This window comes from Balaenoptera ricei, chromosome 17 (genome assembly GCF_028023285.1).
Source record: "Balaenoptera ricei isolate mBalRic1 chromosome 17, mBalRic1.hap2, whole genome shotgun sequence".
Classification (NCBI taxonomy): Eukaryota; Metazoa; Chordata; class Mammalia; order Artiodactyla; family Balaenopteridae; genus Balaenoptera; species Balaenoptera ricei.
Window position 1 is genome coordinate 16,134,586 of NC_082655.1, and position 13,355 is coordinate 16,147,940.

The following is a 13,355-nucleotide window of genomic DNA, read 5'->3' on the forward strand; positions in this document are numbered from 1 at the left end:
TTCTACAATAATTAGGATTGACTCTGGCTGTGAGTTTTGAAAGCACCCCTAATAAGAGTGGCTTGAACAAGGCTGAAATTTCTCACTCAACTCAAAGTGTGGAGGTAGAAATTCCAAGGCTGGTCCATGGCTCTGCTCCTTCCAGCCCACACCTCCACCTTCTATGGGGTCTGGCCTCAGCATCGCGGTCCAGCTGGCATCCACGTCTAGGCAGTAGGATGAAAGGGAGACGAAGAAGAAGAAGGGAAGGGGCGCTGCCTGCCGCCTGAGATTCCCAGGAGCTGCCACACACCTGCTCCGTCTACAACCAGAACTCAGTCGTACCCACTTGGATGCAAAGAAGCCCAAACAGCGTCCCTTTTATTCTGGGCAACATATTAGTTTCCTACTCCTGCTGTAACAAATTACAAACTTAATGCTTAAAACAACACAAATTTTTATCTTGTGGAGGTCAGAAGTCTGAAATGGTTCTCACTGAGCTAAAATCAAGATGTCATCAGGAGTGGGTTGTCTTCTGGAGGCTCTAGGGGAGAATTCATGTCCTGCCTTTTCCGGCTTTTAGAGGTCACCCCATTCCTTAGGTCATGACGTCCTTCCATCTTCAAAGCTGGCACTGGCCATGCGAGACTTCTCCCAATGCCATCTCTCCGGTTCTGACCCTTCTGCCACCTTCTTCCCCATGTACGGACTCTTGTGATTACCTTGGGCCCACCTGGATAATCCATGCTAATCTATTTTAAAGGCTACTGATTTGCAGTCTTAATTTAATCTGTAACCTTCATTCCCCCTTCCCGTATATCATAACATATTCATAGGTTCTGGGGGTTAAGAGGTGGACATCTTTGAGAGGCTTAACAGAGGCAACCATGGCAAAACTCCTATCACTATACAAGTAGGGCAAAGGACATGGCACACACCCAAGAAGTCTGTGATCTCAGTGGGTGTCACGACACCCCACCCACCCACTGCCAAGTTCTGCCATGCTGATGGCATGAGAGGTGCCCACTGAGGAGGAGGTCAACCTTCTTGTCTGCCCAGCATCTCTTAAGGATCCCGCTCCCCTATGTGCAGTTCAGGTGGTTCAGGTGGGATGGCCCCAACCCTCTCAGACTGCTCCTGGGTGGAGCGCTGCTTCAGGAAATGGGCATGTGACCCAAGCCAGGTCACTCACGTCATTCTCGGTACTTAGGCTGGAATTTTGGGAATGATGTTCTCCCTTTGTTCTAGGATCATTGGCTTGGAGGACAAAGGAAGCTGGGAGGGGCCAATGGCCATCTTTGTCACCACTGAGAAAAGCCTGCCTGGTGTTGAAGCCAGCGCAGAGGTGAGCAAGAACCTGTAATGGGGAGAAAGAGACAGAGGCACAGGGGACCTCCAGCCATGCCCACAGCCTGAGAGCCACCCCTGGGCTTTCAATGCTCCTGGGCCAATAAATTCTCTCTGCTCTTTTCTTTTTCCTTAAACTAATTTGAGTTTCTTTCACTTGCAGCCAAATGCCTCAGCTAATACGCTCAAGAAATACCTGTTGGGGCAAATCACAACTTCCCAGAGCCCTGGAGTGTCTCCTGAATCCCAGCTCTTCAATGCTCTGCCTCTAAGCCAACGATCAGGACCCACGAGGCCCTCCAGCTTCTATATGCCCTCACAGATACTCAAACGCCTGGCCTCCCACGGCCTAGCTCAGCCCAAATGTGTGGAGACTTTGCCAAGTCATTTACTCTGCCTGGGAAAAACCCCCATATAACCAGGGGCCCTTCCTGGCCACTCAACTGCTCTTTTCCTTCTGCATCTGCTGGGAACACTAACAAAGAGTCCAGAGGTAACCCGAGACCTGCGTGGCTCTTGTAGGACATCCGTATGTAAACTCATGGCTGCAGAAGGAAGAGAGAAAGAACAACTTTCTTGCTCTGAGTGGCAGCTGTGAGAACCTATAGTTACTTCCTCTCTCCCGCAGCCCCCTCCCGAGCACAGCTTTTCCTGGCCTGAGTCCCTCCCCGCAGTCCAGCTCTTGGCTGGGTTCCAAGTAAAAGACACTCCTTTAAATGTAACCAGAAGCAGGAATACTACCTCCAGGGAACCCAGCTACAGAGGAGGAATTTAGAAGACATAGCCATCCCCAGCCATCCCCTGTCCAAGCTAAGGTCAGAATCAGAGCGCTTCTGAGTTGCCAAAAGGAGCAACGGAACTGAAGAAGTTTACAAAGCACCTGGAGAGCTGCTTTGCTATTATAAGTGTCTCATTTCAAAATTTCCTGTCAGTAGTACACCTGGCTGGCTCATGGGAGCAGCTGTGAGCAGCCTCTCTGAGACTTAAACATCTCCCAGCCCCCTTTACCTTTTCCCAGCTGGATGGGGCAGGAGAGCCTATAAGACCCATCTGGGTTCTGGTGTCTTTAAAGAAATCAACACCCTCTTAGGTCATTTATGAAATGAGAAATTAACTTGTACTTTGACTAAAATCAAGTGTGAAGTCATAGTAATCACAGCCATTTACAGAGTACCTCCCATGTACCAGATACTCCACTTAACCTAACTACAACCTACCAGGAGGTTTATTATCCCCAATTTACAAGTTAGTTGCCCAGGAACTCACTTACAAGAAGGTATGTGCTCAAAAAGAACTCAATCCCACTGAATTAATTAATAAATAAAATTTACCTAGCAGTACAGCTGTCAACATCTGATAGGAGTGCTCACCCCTGCTCCCCAGGCGACAGCGCCTCCTTTCTTTGTCTTCCGTATGACTTTGTTCTGAGAAAAGTCCCATGGTGACACATCGTTTGAAGACCACTTGTAGAAAGAGCCCAGTTCTTGGCGAGAGAGAAGGTCTGGGATTAAATTCTGGCTCTGCTGCTTAACAGCTGTGCAATTTTGGATAAGTCAAGTAAGCAAGCTGAGCTTCCAGTTTTCTCAATGAAAAGTAGAGCTCGGAATACCCATCTCTCTGGGGTTGTGTAGGGATTTGAGATAATATTTGTAAAGTGCCTCACAGTGAGTACATGGTAAGTGCATGGTTTTACCGGTAGTTAGGTACTGTAATTGGTTGATCTGGGACAGAGTGATGGGCTCGATGAATGGGAGGATGTTGAGGGCAGAGAACCCGTTGAAAGAAGGCCCAGGAGAGGGCAGAAGTCACCAGACAGCAAGGTGCAAGGGGCAAAGTTACAGAGTAGACCAGGAACTGTGGAAGGAGCAGTGAGTGCCACGGAAGACAAATGGCTCTAGTACCAAGGTGCCAAGGATGCCATGGCCTAGAGCCCAAGAGCTGGCTGGAGGCAGAAGCCCCGTAGGACCTTTCTTCCAGAAGGACCACTCGTCCACATGCTGAGCAACACCAAGGCCCTTGAATTGACTTCCTGTACAAAGGGGTGGAGACTCAAGAAAGTTCACTTGCTCACTTGCTCTTCCATCGCCAGACAAACAGCCCCTCTGCCCCCTTCCCACCCTTCCCCCCATCACTCTCCAGGAGGCCGAGCGGAAACATTCCCCAGAGCCTCCTCTCGCTGCAAAGCCACGGGTAGGAGGCTCTTAAAAAGCAAATATTCAGCTTCATAAACATGTCATAAATTCATAACCAGTTCTCCACATTCTTTGTGTTTTTATGCGATGCATCTAATATCTTTCTACTCTTGACTTTGAACTCACATTTTTGGGTCCAGGTTACTAAGAAGTGGCTGTTCACAGGAGATTTTATTACTATTTATTACTTCTGTGTGGATGGGGCAGTTGCTTCTTTTTTATTCATCTCCAAGAAAAATATATTCCCTGTGGCACTTAGACAAAACATGATATTAGACGTATTTTTCTTTTTCTGAAGAAGTTGCTTCAACTTCTGGTAAGATAGCGTCTAACCTGGATCTCCCAGAGGCTGCTTGCTTTCATGGTTTCAGGGTGGGGGCCATTGTGTGGGAACCTACGTCTATTTCCTTCCCTCAGAATGAATGTGCTCAAGACAAGTGCCATCTGATGCCCAGCAGGCTCCTTGCAGATTCTAACCATAAATATGCATAAACCACAAAACAGGAGGGGAGCCAGCTCTTGATTGAGCAGTATTCAATCAACCAGAACTCTCAGTTAACCGAAACTCTGTACTTGACTTCAAAAGAAAGGCCTAAGAACGAAGAGGAAAGAAGCTAATACTGGAGGGTGAGCTTTAGAAACAAAGCTCTTCCAACATACAGATGGCCAGTAGGCCCATGAAAAGATGCTCAACATCACTAATTATTAGAGAAATGCAAATCAAAACTACAATGAGGTACCACCTCACGCTGGTCAGAATGGCCATCATCAAAAAGTCTACAAATAACAAATGCTGGAGAGGATGTGGAGAAAAGGGAACCCTCCTACATTGTTGGGAATGTAAGTTGGTACAGCCACTATGGAGAACAGTGTGGAGGTTCCTCCAAAAACTGAAAATAGAGTTACCACATGATCCAGCAATCCCACTCCTGGGCATATATCCAGACAAAACTATAATTCAAAAAGATACATGCACCCCTGTGTTCACAGCACCACTGTTCACAATAGCCAAAACATGGAAACAACCTAAATGTCCATCGACAGATAAATAGATAAAGAAGATGTGGTACATATATACAATGGAATATTTCTCAGCCATAAAAAAAGAACAAAATAATGCCATTTGCAGCAACATGGATGCAACTAGAGATTATCATACTAAGTGAAGTAAGTCAGAAAGAGAAAGACAAATACCACATGGTATCACTTATATGTGGAATCTAGAATATGGCATAAACGAACCTATCTACAAAACAGAAACAGACTCATAGACATAGAGAACAGACTTGTGGTTGCCAAGGGGAGGCGGGGAGAGGGATAGATTGGGAGGTTGGGGCTGGTAGATGCAAACTATTACATTTCAAATAGATAAAAAACAGAGTCCTATTGTAGAGCACAGGGAATTATACTTAATATCCTGTGATAAACAATAATGGAAAAGCATATTTTTAAAATGTTAAAAAAAAAAAAAGAAACAAATCCTTTCCGGTAGCTGTTTTTATTATAGCCAGTACTTACCAGGAGCTCACGGAGTGCCAGACACTAGGCTAAGTAGTGCATATGCATTATCTAATTCGGTCCTCACAACAACCCTTGAAGGAAGTACTCTTATTGTCCCCATTTTACAGATCAGAAAACTGAGGCTTAGAGTGGTTAAATAACTTGCCCAGTCTCACAAGACTGCCCTCAAATCCAGGATTCTGACTCTAGAATCCACAAGCGTAACTGTTCTAGGAAATCAGTAAATTCAGTTCCAATGTCTACACCTCCTACAGACACATCTAAAATTAACAGGAGTCTATTTACCCCCTCTTTTTACAATCAAGGAAATGGATGCCCAAAAAAGGAAGGAGTCAGCCTGTGGGCACCCAGCCAGCAACTGACAGAGCCAGAATTTGAAACAAGTTCAGCCCTTAGGACAGTACCCCTGTTCAGCCCTTAGGACAGTACCCAGAGGCTGCATGTTTAGAAAGATGGCACAGCCAAATTCCCCAATTTCCACGACAGCCCTCTCTACTGCTCCTGGGGCTCATTAATATAGGACAGTGAGACAGTTTTTCGATAGATTTCGAACAAGAATTTGGAAGGGAGTAAATTAGCCGCTTAATTAACTTTTTAATTTATCAGTCAAGTAGCAGGAGCTAATTGAAGTTTCCTTTGGGTATTAGGTTCAATAAGCCAACATAATAGCCAGGATTCACTGAGCGCACACAATGTGCAAACTCTACCCTGAGTAATTTACATGTTTTAACTTAGTTAATCCTCACACAAGCTGATGACTCGGGACTGATGTTATTCCATTGCACAGGTGATGAGACTGAGGCACAGAGAGATTAAGCACTTGCTCAGGGCCTGCTGAATTTATGTACTATTTGTATAAAACTGCTTCCACATATTTTTTCTTATTTGATGTCATAGCAAACTTGTGATTCACAAACGAATATTTTATTTTTATTTATGTATTTATTTATTTTGGCCGCACTGCGTGGTTTGTGGGATCTTAGTTCCCCATCCAGGGATCAAACCTGGGCCCCCTGCAGTGGAAGCGCAGAGTCCTAACCACTGGACCGCCAGGGAATTCCCGAAAATTTTCTTATTTTTATCACCTCCATTTTAGAGGAGGAGAACCAGAGCTTGCACTAGCCCTGTCACTTTTGAGCTATGTAAGCTTGAGCAAGCACTTTACCTCTTCAAGCCCTAATTTCTGTAAAATGGTCAGGGTGAACCGGATGCTCTCTAAGATCCATCCCCACCTCCTCCGTGCTGGAATACCCAAGATAATGAAGAGAGATGGCCTTGTTCTCTGGAATGTCCTTCCCCTATGTCTGGCAAACCTGAGGTCTCTTGGCTTAAATACAGGCATGTGGGCACCACCATAGTGGTTGTGAGTAATTATGCGACTTAACCATCCATGCGCCCAAGGGCAGAGGAGAGGGGTTGCATTTTTACACTGATCTAATCAAAGCCTGCTTCATTCAGAATGTGCAACAATTCTGATTCCATGAGCACCCAATGGATGGTCTGGGGCCATCCCTTGAGGTGATGTTGAGGAAATGACACGGGGTGTTCACTCATGAAAAGTCCTGGGGCATCACCCAAGGAACGAGCCACATGGGAGATGGACACGGCCATCAGGTCGCGCCTCTCAAGGTCTAAAGCATCAGGGAAACTCCCCGATTACATATGCATGGCAAGATCGGAGGCTGAAGCCCTAGTGTTTTTCTGGGTATTTTTGTTTTGTTTTTTTCTTTTCTTAAGGCACTCAATTCTGTTTACATTTAAAAGGGCACTGTGTTCTGGCAGAATTTGCTTTTAAAATAAAAGGTAGGGGATAGATAAGAAATTAATGGGCTTCTTGAGTACATGATGACCTGTCATAGCTTTGACACCCGACATTTGGAGAGTGGGGAGTAGATGAAATACAACACAGTAAAGCTTTCACTGACTCAAAAGGTTCAGAGAACTGGGCATTTTGTCAGAAGCTGTTGAACAACTACAATGTATTCAATTTGGAGAGACCTAGCTTGCCACCTATTATTAGAGTAAAAAAAAAAAAATTTCTACCCAACACTAAATCTTCCTGTTCTAGAGGATTCCCACTGAGAGTTCTGGGGTAAGGCAGAGCCCATCTCCACTGCAGAAGTCTAAAAGATATTCACTTTCCCAGCTTCCCTTGCAGCTAAGTCACAGCCAATCAGCTGGGCCCATGAGCTTTCAATCAGAAACTGGTGATGCAAAGAAGTAGGGCCAATGGAAAGGCATTCTGGTGAGGCCAGCAGCAAAGCAGCAACCTCTGATATCCAGGAACAGTGATGGTGACCTCGGTACACTGGTAATGTCCTCTGCTCAGGGGAGATGTCAGCAGTGTCCTTACTAGGCTGCTTCTCAGGCATGATTTTGGCCTTAGTCCTCGCTGCCATATTGCCTCCTTTGTTCCAGCTCATTTTCTAAGCCTGGGTCTTCCAGGTGATTCTGTGAGCTCCCCAATAGCCTTTCAACAAACTATTTTTCTTCTTAAATCAGCCAGAGTTGGTTTCTGTTGTTTATAACTAGGAACTCTGATGGAGGTACTAGTTATGTGACTTGGGCAAGTTACTTCATCTCCCAGACCCTCAGCCTTCCTATCTGTAAAATGGGGATTATACTCACGTCTTTCATTTATTCACTCAGGAAATATGTAATTATTGAACACCTGCTAGGTGCTAGGCACTGTCTAGCTCTCCTACACTCATACATTTATAGTCTGATGGGAAAGACAGACATTAACAAATTTTCACAGAAGTAATTTATTACAGTTGTGTAAGATTTTTGGAAAAATTCATAGCAGCATAATTTATAATAGCCCAAAACAAGCCAAATGTCTATCAACCGATGAATGGAAAAACAAAATGTGGTATATCCATGCAATGGAATATTATTCACCCATAAAAGACATGAAATACTGATATACACTACAACATGGATAAACCTTGGAAACATTATCCTAAATGAAAGAAGGCAAGCACAAAAGGCTACATATTGTATAATTCCATTTATATGAAATGTCCAGAAAAGGCAAATCCATAGAGACAGAAAGTAGATTGCTGGTCTCCAGGGGCTGGGGGGCAGGGAGGATTGAGAGTGTGAAAGTTTTCATTTGGGGCGATGAAAATGTTCTGGAATTATACAGTATATATTGACGATGGTTGCACAAACCTGTGACTCTACTAAGAACCATGGAATTGTATACTTTAAAAGGGTGAATTTTACAGTATATGAATTATATCTCTAAAGAGGGCTCTCACTCTTATTCCATTCCTCATCACTGCCTTCCCTTTGTGCCCTATCCTCTTTCTCTCCAAATGCAGATAGTTTTTCTCAGCGCTGCTGAGAAAGATAGCCTCTGTATCCCTAGATGCATAGGCTTCTGGCTTAGCAGGCCCATCAGAAACAAAGATCCTCCCTCTCTCCAGGTCTCTTGAAATCAATTCCAGAGAAGACCCTGATTGGCCCCACTTAGGTCACATGCCCATTTATAGGCTAATCACTGTGGGGAAGGGGGGCAGGGTAAGACTATGATTGGCTCAGCTTAGTTACCTGGAAACCCCTGTTGGGAAGGAGGTGGGCTCTGCGATTATCAGCCCCACCAGAACCACAGTATGAAGGGGGAAATTTTCAGGGACTTCCCTGGTGGTCCAGTGGTTAAGACTCCATGCTCCCAATGCAGGGGGGCCCGGGTTCGATCCCTGGTCAGGGAACTAGATCCCACATGCCGCAACTAAGACCCAGTGCAGCCAAATAAATAAATGTTTTTTAAAAATAAAAAAAATAAAGGGGGAAATTTTCCCCCAAAGGAAAGGAGGGGCTGTGACCAAAAGAGGTGGGGATGAGATGGTATGCTTGACAACCAATATCTATCCTGCTTCACCATGATCACTACAGAAACCAAGTCTGTTCTAGGGGTGCCAGAAAAACTTCCCTAAGCGCTGTTAAGACCTAGAGAATAAGTAGAAACTAGTGAAATAAAACCTGTACCTGAGAAAGAATGTTACAGGTGGAGGTAACAACTCACAAGAGAAGATAATATAGTTGACCATTGAACAACACAGGTTTGAACCAGGTGGGTAGAACTGCAGGTAGAAAGGCCAACTATAAGCTATACTAAGATTTTCCACTGTGCAAAGTGCCAGCATCCCAACCCCCTTTGTCGTTCAAGGGTCAACTGCACATGTTAAAATACATCAACTCTAAACCACTAAGTAATTATCACTCTAGGACCCAGGAATCCTGACTCCCAGGCTAGGTTCCTTTCTGCTTTGGAGAGCTGTGACTTAGAACACACCCTGCCTCAGGTGGCCTGTGGAAAGCTCCACCTGAGATCCGTCACTGCTGGTGAGTAACGTACCTGATTCTAGAAGACTCTCTGTTTAGTGTCATAAGCGAAATAAACACCATTTCATGCCTAGTGTTCCATCCCTCTTCCCACATAAAGGTTGCAAGCAGATATTTTCATAATCCTCACTTCCATCTATGTAAAACTGTGCCAACAACAGTCGATAATGTCAGCTCAAACATATTGCTTGCATCTTGGAACTCTGCACAGCAGGGTTTTGGGTTTTTTTTTTTAATGTTAAAAAGTGGGGGCGTTGCAAAGCTGGACTGATACGATGATAGACTGTATGAAGCTGGAAGAGAATGTAAAAGTCATCCACCCGCTCGTCTTAAAGGTGGGAAAAATCAAGGCGTCCTGGAAGATTTTAGTGACTTGGTCAAAGCTACACAGATGCTCCTGTCCCCTAAGCTGTCCATTTCTGGCTCAGTCAGAACACATTTGGTTGTAAAGGGCAGAGCCAGTGAAAAGTCCACAGGCAGGGCTGGAACTGGGGGATCAGATGACGTCATCACGACACACTCCCACTCTCTACTTGAGGTAGAGACTGTCCTGATCTGCCCAGGACTGAGGGGGTTCCCAGGATGCAGGACTTTATGTTCCAAAATCAGGTCAGTCTGGGATGAGTTGGTCACTCTAGTCTATCTCTTCAGCTGTGCTGTCCTCTCCATCTTCTCTCACAGAGGCAAGATGGCTGCAGGGCTATGTCCCACCCTCTCAGGAACTCCTGCAGAAAAGGACTATCTGAGTATCACCAGCAGGAGTCCTGCAATCCTCTCTGATTGGCCAGATTTGGGTCACATGTACTGAATGCCTCACTATATCCAAGAGGTCAGGCTTGTGCTCAGCTTCTCCTAGACCTTGTAGAGAAATGACTACACAAGACCACACACTGGTCACTATTTCATTGCTGTAATTTGATGCCCATGTGCGATGCCTGGAACTGCATAACAAAATATATGTATATAAGTGCATAAAAGATGATTGATACGTAGATGACAAACATATAAACAACTGTATAATAAGATATATAACCTAGCAACTGTATAACAAGATGGTGCTGGTGACCCTGTAAGAAATTGTTCCCAGGACCTAGATTTCAGATCCAGATGACATACCCTGACAAAGGCACTTTTTGCAATCATATGAAATGATGCTACAGGAGTTTCAACCGGACCTCACCCTGGACAGGCAGAAGCCCATCACCACAAATCCAAATGTATCTCCTAGGAGGAAATGGGGTGACCTAAAGAAGCAGTCCTCCCTTGGGACTTCCCTGGTGGCACAGTGGTTAAGAAGCCGCCTGCCAATGCAGGCGACACGGGTTCGATCCCTGGTCCAGGAAGACCCCACGTGCTGTGGAGCAACTAAGCCTATGTGCCACGACTACTGAGCCTGCGCTTAGAGCCCTTGACCACAACTACTGAGCCCATGCACCGCAACTACTGAAGCCCGTGTGCCTACAGAGCCTGTGCTCCACAAGAGAAGCCACCGCAATGAGAAGCCCGCGCACCGCAACCAAGAGTAGCCCCCGCTCGCAACTAGAGAAAGCCCGCGCACAGCAACAAAGACCCAACGCAGCCAAAAAATTAATTAAAAAAAAAAAAACTTTATTAAAAGAAAAAAAATAAGAAGCAGTCCTCCCAGTGCATCCTCCAGCCTGAAACTTCCTGGTCCACTTTGCTGAGATTGTACCCTTTGTGCTATCTGTAAGATTCCGGGTTGGTTTTGTCAAGCCCCCAACCCTGTCCTGTGGAGAAATGCTTCACCTGGGCCAAGCGCCCACCCTGTCACCTGTAGGTGAGGCAGTCCCATACAACACAGGTAAGTTATGTATCAAGGACGGCGTGCTGTTGCCAAAAGAAGGAGGGCGATGGATTTAAGAGTCCCAAAACAACACACATCCACCTCATCATTTCGTGCTGTTTAATTCTGCTGACTTTTCATATCACGGTAGTCCCCTCTTATCCACGCTTTTCCTTTCTTCGGTTTCAGTGACCCGAGGCCAACCTCCATCCGAAAATATTAAATGGAAAATTCCAGAAATAAGCAAGTAATAAGGTTTAAATCGCACATTCTGAGCAGCGTGATGAAATCTTGCATCATCCTGCTCCATCCTGCCTGGGATGTGAATCATCCCTTTGTCCAGCGCATTCCATCCCTTAGTCACCTAGTAGCCGTTAGGGTTATCATCAGATCAACTGTCATGGTATCGCAGTGCTTGTGTTCAACTGACCCTTATTGTACTTAATAATGGCCCCACACCCTGGCACACTGCTGATGGGGTGCACATTGATTAAGCCTCTCTGAATAACATTTGGACATCCCTGTCAAATTTAAAATTCCTATACCCTTTGACTTGGGAATTATCCTCCCAGGAATTTATCCAACAAATATTTTGGTAAGTGGGGAAAGGGTGTATATTCAGGTTAATTACCGTGGCATGGTCAGAGAGGACTGGAAACCAACTGTTAACAGGGGGTCAGTGAAATATATTGTCGTGTGTCCGCAATGGAATAAGACTTGCTCAAGGCATAAGGCAGCTCTGTGTTTACTGATGTGTATCTCTAATATACATCGGTAAGTGCAGAAGAGCAAGGTGAAGAATGGCCATATAATTATTTTGTATTATTCCTGGCATGGCTGCATGTAAATCAAACACTTGTAGATCAAATTGATTTAAATATTGTAGAAACTCTTTTTCAAGAAACACTACTACATATCCTTTGAGAAAATGAAGACTGCTTCAATAAAATGAATAAAATGAAAATGTTATGCTTCAGTAAAATGAAATCAGCTCCCAATTTGTATCACAGGGACCCAGCAGGTTACAAAACTCTGCTCAAATGGTTTAATTTAAGAGGTTTTAATGAAGGGATCAGTTACGGAGGTGTGGATAGAGTTAAAGGAGCCTTCAAGAGATGAGGGCAGCAGGAAGCTGTTGCTAGCTCTGGGTCTTCAAGGGCAAGGGGAGAAGAGCAATTCTGCAGAACCCAATGAGAACTGAAATCAGGGCGGAGGAGCTGCCTGGCAGGAATCAAAGTCATGGAAGGGTCGAGCTGATGGTGCCAAAGCAAAGAGGGAGTGAGGAAGAAATACTCTGACTACTATGACTTCCTCCCACCCTCTAATTTTTTTGCCCATAACTTCCATTGACCAAATCAAAATGGAACCCAGAGGGCAAGGGAGCCCAGGTAAGGTGATCTGCAGGGCTCAGCCCTAGGCCTAGAGAAGGACAGCACATGGACTGAGGGGAGGCAAGGGGAGGGATGCTGACAGTCCCCTGCATGATCCACCCTGTTGCATCCTCTCAGCATCCATCTTGCCCCTCACTCGGATGAAGAAACTCTCACCCCAGCATTACTGAGACACCAAATTCCATAAACTGCCCTGTCGTGGAAAGGAGACGTCAATTCAGTCACACTGTCACTTGGAACCTAAATTGTAACACACCCTTCACGTGAGGTAGCAGAAAGGCAAGCAGAAAAAGGAAACTGTAATTGATTAGATGAGACATGTATAACAACTACCATCCACACCTTTCGGTCCCCTGCTGATCAAGGGACTGAAATCGACAACCAAGCCTCCTTCTTCCACCACCCAATCCACCTTCTCCCTACTCTCAGCACTGCAGATGACTAGAGTTTTATTTACTTGATAGGATGAGTCAACCTTTTATTTCCATAGGATTAGAGCCCTTAGTGACTCAATATTCACTGGGTTGTCATGGTTTTTCACTAACCATTATTACTGTATATGAGAGTGCTAAGAAGTGACCCAGTGAGTCTTCTGGGCTCTGGATATGTGTTTTATTTTTTGCCTTTGTTGGGTAGCAGTAACCTAATTTTCCTTGATGATAAGGATCGACCCCCCCGGTCAACACAGTAAGCTTCCATCTGCTTGTTGGTCCAGTGGCATGAGGAGCCTCAAATGGCCAGGGACACTTTCAGCTTCAGCTCTAATAGAAC

The 13,355-nt window shown here is 45.2% G+C and overlaps 1 non-coding gene across 1 annotated transcript; it reads left to right on the forward strand.

The window, feature by feature from the left end:
- The first annotated feature begins 8,681 nt into the window (after positions 1-8,681).
- TRNAW-CCA (transfer RNA tryptophan (anticodon CCA)) lies at positions 8,682-8,755 on the forward strand. The gene has a single exon. It is a non-coding gene; the product is annotated as a tRNA-Trp (tRNA).
- The last annotated feature ends 4,600 nt before the right edge of the window (positions 8,756-13,355 follow it).